At 39.9% G+C, this 7,424-nt stretch overlaps 1 non-coding gene across 1 annotated transcript; it reads left to right on the top strand.

Annotated features, from left to right (window-relative positions):
• Window positions 1–1,008: 1,008 nt before the first annotated feature.
• Window positions 1,009–1,115, top strand: LOC141635398 (small nucleolar RNA R71). The gene has a single exon (XR_012540091.1). It is a non-coding gene; the product is annotated as a small nucleolar RNA R71 (small nucleolar RNA).
• Window positions 1,116–7,424: the final 6,309 nt, after the last annotated feature.

Genomic DNA, 7,424 nt, shown 5'->3' with positions numbered 1-7,424 from the left:
TTGTCTTCACTTTTCTTTGAAACTTCTTCTTTTTATGGTTCTCCATCCTTGGAGTTTTGCACAACTTCTTCTTTGTCACTAGCTTCTACAGCTTCATCCTCAACTTGCTTCTTTGGTGCTTCATACCTCGTACCACTCCTCAAGTGAATGGCACTAACCGTTTCATGTCTTGGGGGATTACTTTGACGTGGTAATTGCCCCTTTTGTCTTTCAGAACTTGAAGATGCTAGTTGAGTTAATTGGGTTTCCAACATTTTGGTGTGGGCTAGGATGTTGTTGATGGTGATTTACTTTGCTTGACTATACTTTTGCATTTGAGTGAAAAACTCTTGTTGATTCTTTTGCATTTGGAGGACCGCTTTTGGAACATCAAAACCTTAGTCATTTTGTTGATTGTATGGAGTTTGGTTTTGGTAACCTAGGTTTTGGTTGTAAAAGGGTCTTTGATTTTGGTTTCTCATGGGAGGTGGGGTGTATGTTGGTTGAGGGTTTTAAACATTTTGGCTTTTGTATGAGAGATTTGGGTGAAATTTGGTGTTTTTATTGTAATAATTTGAATAAGGGGTACCACTCTTGTATGCTTGAAAAGCATTCACTTGTTCATTTGTTCCCCTACATTCACTTTTGTCATGTCCCAAAGTTCCACAATTCTCACATATCCCGCTTGGGATTGATGAAGATGTCGTCATGGCATTAACATGTTGCTTTGGTGATTTTTAGGCTTCTTCAAGTCTGGCCATAGCTTTTTCGAACTTCAAATTGATGGTATCAATGTGAGCACTAAGTTAAGCACCCAATTGAGTAATAGAGTCCACTTCATGCTTTCCTCCTCTAGTCGCCTTGCGAGGTCTACTATATTATGAATTATGGACCGCCATTTCCTCAATCTTGTTCCAAGTTTGATTATCGTCAACTTCGGTGAACATACCATTTGATCCCATGTTGAGAATGTTTCTTGAGTCTTCATAAAGACCATTCCAAAATTGTTGTACCAAGAACCACTCGCTAAGTCCATGATGAGGACATGAGCGACAAATTCCCTTGAATTGCTTCCAAGCTTCATACAAAGATTCTTCATCGCTTTTCTTAAAGCCCATAATTTGAGCTCTTAGCATGTTAGTCTTTTCCAGTGGGTAGAACTTTTTGTAGAAAGCTAGAGACAATTTCTTCCAAGAGTCAATTCCGAGAGTAGCCTTATCAAGGCCTTTCAACCATTGTTTTGCGATGACAATTAGAGAAAAAGGAAATAAGACGCATCGAATTTGGTCTTGAGTTTTACCGGTTTGAGAAATTGCATTACATTAGTCACAAAAAGTCTCCATGTGAGAGTGAGGGTCTTCACTAGGCATCCCCCCAAATTGGATTCTTTCGACTAATTGGATAAATGCGGATTTGGCAATGAAATTTCCGGTTAAGTGTTGTGGTGTGGGAGTACCATTGGGTAGGTTCTCCTCGGTTGGTACGGAATGTGATGAAAATTTAGGCATTGTGGGTTGATTTTGTGTTGGATTTTGTGTTGGGTTCTCCTCACCAACTCTTGCAAAAGGGTTGACGAACTCAATAGCGTTTGGTTGAATATCTACAACCTCACCAATACCTCTCAAAGTACCTCTAGAAAGTCTTCCATTGTTTGTCAAATTTCTTTCAATTTCGTGATCAAAGGGTAACAAGTTACCTTGTGATCTTCTAGACATGCAAAATATCAAACAACTTGAAAATAATTAGAACAAACCTTGAGAAGTTTTACTTCCCCAAGGCAAAGAAAGACGCAACTAATAACAATCTAAGAAAATCTAAATCATGTTAACACAGTCCCCGGCAACGACGCCATTTTTGGTCGAGCCCTCTTGAGAGGTTTAGTTTTCGGTACTTGTCGTTAGGAGCACCTAGACCAAAACAATATTTATAACTCCACAAACAACTCTACTATTAGTAAAGAGGCAAGTAAAGGTCGGATCTCAAGGGACGGGTATTGAAGTGAGATTTTCAATTGCAAGTAGCGATGTCTAGGGGTGTCACAATTTGGGGTTGGAATAGAAGATCACTAAACTAAATAGCAATGAAAGTAAACAAGCAAGATGATTAAAAAGAGATGTACAATTGATAAAAGGCACTAGGGTGTCATGGGGTCATAGGGGATTCATGGGAATTGATCATACAAACATATTCTCAAATTATAAGCAATCAATTATTATTGTGATGGATCGAGTTGGTTTATATCTTACAATCCTAGGAAAGTTTGGGTCCCAGAGCCGAATCGATTAGATTGTACAACACCTACAAGTCGACTTAATCTTCCCTACTCAACTATATGCATGGTCTAATGAGACTCGAGTTGGTTTAAATCTTACAAGTCTCATTGAAAAGGTAAGTGATGGGTAAAAAATGCAAGGATTCATAGGCTCGCATTTCATCAAACATAACATGTGCATAAGTTGAGATCACAACAAGCAATCAAATAAACTATGAAAACATATTAAATTAAGCATGAATCATCCCCCATGTTGGTTTCCCCTAATTACCCATTAACCCTAGTTAAGGAAACTACTCACTCATTATCATGTTGAACATGCTAGCAAGGTTGTCAATCATACCAACAAAGTAAAACATGATGAATAAATGAAGATGTTTAACAATAATTAAAAAGGGATTAAGAAAATTATACCTACTAATGATTCCAATAATAAAGCAAAGAATAATAGAAGTACTTGATGATTGATTGGAAGGTTGTCAATCTCCCAATAATAACCCAAATAATCTTCAATTACCCAAAATAAAAGATGAACAAAAGAGAGATTAAGGAAATGAGATTTGTATTAAGACTTGATTAAAAGTTGATTACAAGATTAAAGAGAGATTATAATGATATAAACTACACTAAAGATTGATAAGAATAACATGATTATCTAATTAGACTAATGGGGTATTTATAGTGGGGATTAGGTACACAAATTAGGGTTTACAAAGGGCTTAAATGACGATTAAGTCCTTGAGGAATCGCTCCTCTCAGAAAAATATGCGAGTGTCCTTTTTGCTAGTCTTTCCGAGGTATGCGCATCCTTCATAGAACAAGAAGAAAACGGAATAGTTGTAACACAATCCGAGCGTCCAGGGCACGGGACAAGCGGATTGTCTGGCTTTTGGACGGGCGGATTCAATGGCTGGACGGGCGGATTGTGGGTCTTTTGGACGAGCGTCCCTCTGAAGAAGACGCTCGGATTCCTTGTCTTGGACGGGCGTCCAGGGGGAAATCCGCTCGGATTCTGAGTCAGCTTCATCCCTTCTTCTTTTCTTCCTTCTTCTTCATATAATCCTTGGGGATTTCATCGGAGATGCAAGGATCTTTTCTCATCATTGCCCAACTACTATAATATGTACAAAGGCCTTCTAGTCTTGTCTTCTCTTTGATGCTTGGTCATTGAATTCAATCAATTTAGCTCCATTTTGCCACGAAAATGCAAGGTTGCATCCTTTCCTACCAAGGGATCAAAACCTCAAAGAATATGCAAAACAAAGGACTAAAGACAATAAATGACCTAAATATGCACTGAAAAGCATGGGAACAAGGCGAATTCGGGGACTAAATACGCTCAAATAATGGTCACATCAGTGGGAGTCCTCAGATTTTGAATGGTCATGAAGTGTAAGAGAAAGTGAAAGATATTGAGATAACGTATGGGAAGAAGGGACCTAAGTTGTCTGCTCGTGGTTATAAAAAAAAATCTATATTTTTTACTAAACTTTCGTACTGGCGTGACCTCCCGGTTAGACATTGCCTAGATTTTATCCACATTGAAAAGAACGTTTATGATAATATAATCAATACTCTGCTGAATGTTCCGAGTAGGACAAAAGACAACAAGGCAGCTAGGGATGATATGGAAGAGATGGGTATTACGCCCGAGCTGGAAGCTAAAACAAAAGGAAATCAGACTTTTTTTGCAGCTTGCAGCTCATACTCTTTCAAAAAAGGAGAAAAAAGAGTTTTACGAATGCTTACATGGTATTAAGGTGCCAGAGGGCTATTTGTCTAATATTAGAAGCCTTATTTTGTTGCAGGACCTAAAACTTGCTGGTTTAAAGTCACATGACTGTCATACATTGATGCAGCAACTACTAGCTGTGGCCGTTCGTTCCATTTTACCTCCAAAGGTTCGACATGCTATAATTAGATTTTTCTATTTCTTCAAATCAATCAACAGTAAAGCCATTGATCCTGATGAATCGGAAAATTTGCAGGACATCCCCGTCACTAGTCTTTGTTAGTTTGAAAGGTATTTTCCTCCCTCAGTTTTCACTATCATGGTTCATTTAACTGTCCACCTAGTACGGGAGGATTTGTATCTTGGGCCAATGTATTTGAGATATTAGTACCCATTCGAACGATTGATGAAAGTTTACAAGGATTACACATCTAATAGGTATCGTCCAGAGGGTTGTATTGCTGAGCGAGCAATTATAGAGGAAGATCTTTTGTATTGTTACGCGTACCTCTCCTTGGATGAGTTAATTGGAGCTCCTACGAATCGTCATAGTGACTGGATGAATGGAAAAGGTGTAAGGGGTCGTGTAACAGCCCCATACTCCAAGTGCCTTACCAGGACCACTTAGGTATAGGAACGTCACCATCTTGGTTACCCGAGGCAATGAAGAAATATAATTTAAAAGTAGAAACGGTTTAAGCGATTACATGTTCAAACCCAAAACTGTTAACTGAAATACAACTAATCCAAGACTGTCTACTAACAAAACTGAACAACTAAAGGACATCGTCTGACACAGCGGAAGACTCTTCTAACTGCCAACTGATGACTCATCCCAGCTAGCCCATATGCATCATCTCAAACCTGCTCAACAACTGCTCACCATCCCCTAATGGATCACCACAGTTTATAAAACAATTAAACGGGATCAGTACTAATTACACGATACAAACCATTAGAAAGCAAATGCCAAACAGCTCAATCAACACATCAATCCCCAGTCTCGATCATCAATCTTCACACAACTGACTACACACTTACACTAAAGTGTGTAGTCCTGCCAGAGTACCCATCGCAATAGGAACTCCACACCCGCCAGTGGGGGACCGCAGCCATACCCACCAAATCCCCGCTCATCAACCACTGAGCGATAAACCCAATTTTCCTTAATGTGCACATCTTTCCTGTAGCGGGTTCCATAGTAGGCGAATCAAGGGCGTGAAGCCACTCCCGCAAGTTACTCCACTCAGCCAGGGATGCGCCCCAAATATCACAGACAGTTATACAATTAACAATCAACAATCAACAATATAACCAACAACCGTCACAAGCACTAGCAATATAATTAATCAACGATCACAATACAACCACCACACATATCATGTAACTAATACTGAGTAGGGAAACCCTACCTGGAATAAAATCACAGAATCAGACGATCTAAGTAGCGACTCAGAATCTCTCCTCAACAAAGCCTCCTCCTATATATACGTACATATAATTACTACCTTAACCACATGATCATAAAAATCCCCAAATCCCCAAATTAGGGTTTAACAATTATTAACCAAATGCTATAAAAATGATATGTAGAACTTACCCACGACGCAAGGATCACAACGGTACAAAGAACAAAGGAAACCGACACCTCTAGCTCCGGGATTTGCTAATAATGCGAAGGAATGATACAACGTAACTTGAAATCTCCCTTGAATGTGATTTTAGGTTTTGTAAAAGTGTTTAGAGAAGATGACGGAACTTAATATATATTAATCCGCATTATTAACAAAAACGTCGCCTAAACACCCGATAACCGACTTACTCGATCGAGTAAGTCACTTACTCGACCGAGTGCCACTTACTCGATCGAGTGCCAAGCCTACTCGATCGAGTACCCTACATGCAGACTACTGTTTTGTATAAAAACATACTTACTCGACAGAGTAAGCCTCACTCGATAGAATACCCAAAAACTCATAAAACTGTAGTATTACAGTCTTCCCTCCTTAAAAAGAACTTCGTCCCCGAAGTTCAAACCACAACAAAACAAAAACACACTAACACTCTCCCGACACACCAACGAACACAAAACTCAACATAAAACTCAAAAACATACTTCCCAAACCAAACTTAACCCGACTCAAACAACTACTAACTATATCAAAATCAACGTAAAAACATGTAAAAACTCTTTACGACCATCTCCTACCACCCTAAAAGAAACAAGGTTACGTCCCCGTAACCATACATACCTGATCAAAAAGAGACGAGTACCGCTCCCTCATAACCTCCTCCGCCTCCCATGTAGCCTCCTCAACCTCATAGTTAGACCAAAGAACCTTAAGCAACACTGTCTCACCATGTCTAGTTTTCCTAACCTTTCGATCAAGAATCTGCTTAGGCACCTCAAGATAAGACAAGGACTCATCGAGCTCTATGTTCTCTACCTCTAACACATGTGACGGATCACTAACATACTTTCGCAGCTGAGACACATGAAACACATTATGTACCTTATCCAAAGCAGACGTTAAAGCCAACCGATAAGCAACCTCACTCACACGGTCTAAGATCTCATACGGTCCTATGAACTTCTGGCTCAGCTTCTCTTTCTTACCAAATCTCATGACCCCACACATAGGAGACACTTTCAAAAGAACCTTGTCTCCAACCTGAAACTCTATATCCTGACGATGTAGATCAGCATAACTCTTTTGTCGATCTTGGGCCGCTCTCATCCTCTGTCTGATCAGCTTAATCTGTTCCACCATCTCATTTACCATCTCTGGTCCTAAAACCACTGCTGCAACACTATCGTCCTAACAAATCCGACTCCTACATCTCCTCCCATATAAAGTCTCAATTGGCGCCATACCAATACTTGTTTGGTAGCTGTTGTTGTGAGAAAACTCAATCAGATCTAACCTCTGTTCCCAGCTACCACCAAAATCCATAACACAAGTTCGTAACATATCCTCTAGAGTCTTGATGGTCCTCTGCGTCTGGCCATCTGTCGCAAGATGTAAGGTTGTACTTATCTTTAGGGTAGTTCCCAAAGACTCCTGCAACTCTTTCCAAAACCGTGAGATAAGTCTCGATTCTCAGTCAGACACTATATCTTTAGGCACCCCATGCAACCTAACCACGTTCTTCTGATAAGCCATAGCTAACTGTGTCTTAGTCCATGTATCTTTCATTGGCACAAAATGAGCTGGCTTGGTCAGTCGATCCACTATAACTCATATCATGTTTTTACCGTGTTGACTCTTCGGTAAACCCACGATAAAATCCATAGAAATGGACTCCCACTTCCACTCAGGTACCTCAAGTGACTGAATCTTACCTTGTGGTTGTCGCTGCTCCCCTTTCACTCTCTGACATGTTAAACAACGAGCCACGAACTCAGCTGTTTCTTTCTTCCTGCCAGGCCACCAGAAAGTC

The sequence above is a fragment of the Silene latifolia genome, chromosome Y (genome assembly GCF_048544455.1).
Source record: "Silene latifolia isolate original U9 population chromosome Y, ASM4854445v1, whole genome shotgun sequence".
Lineage (NCBI taxonomy): Eukaryota > Viridiplantae > Streptophyta > Magnoliopsida > Caryophyllales > Caryophyllaceae > Silene > Silene latifolia.
This window is presented reverse-complemented; position numbering and strand designations above follow the sequence as displayed.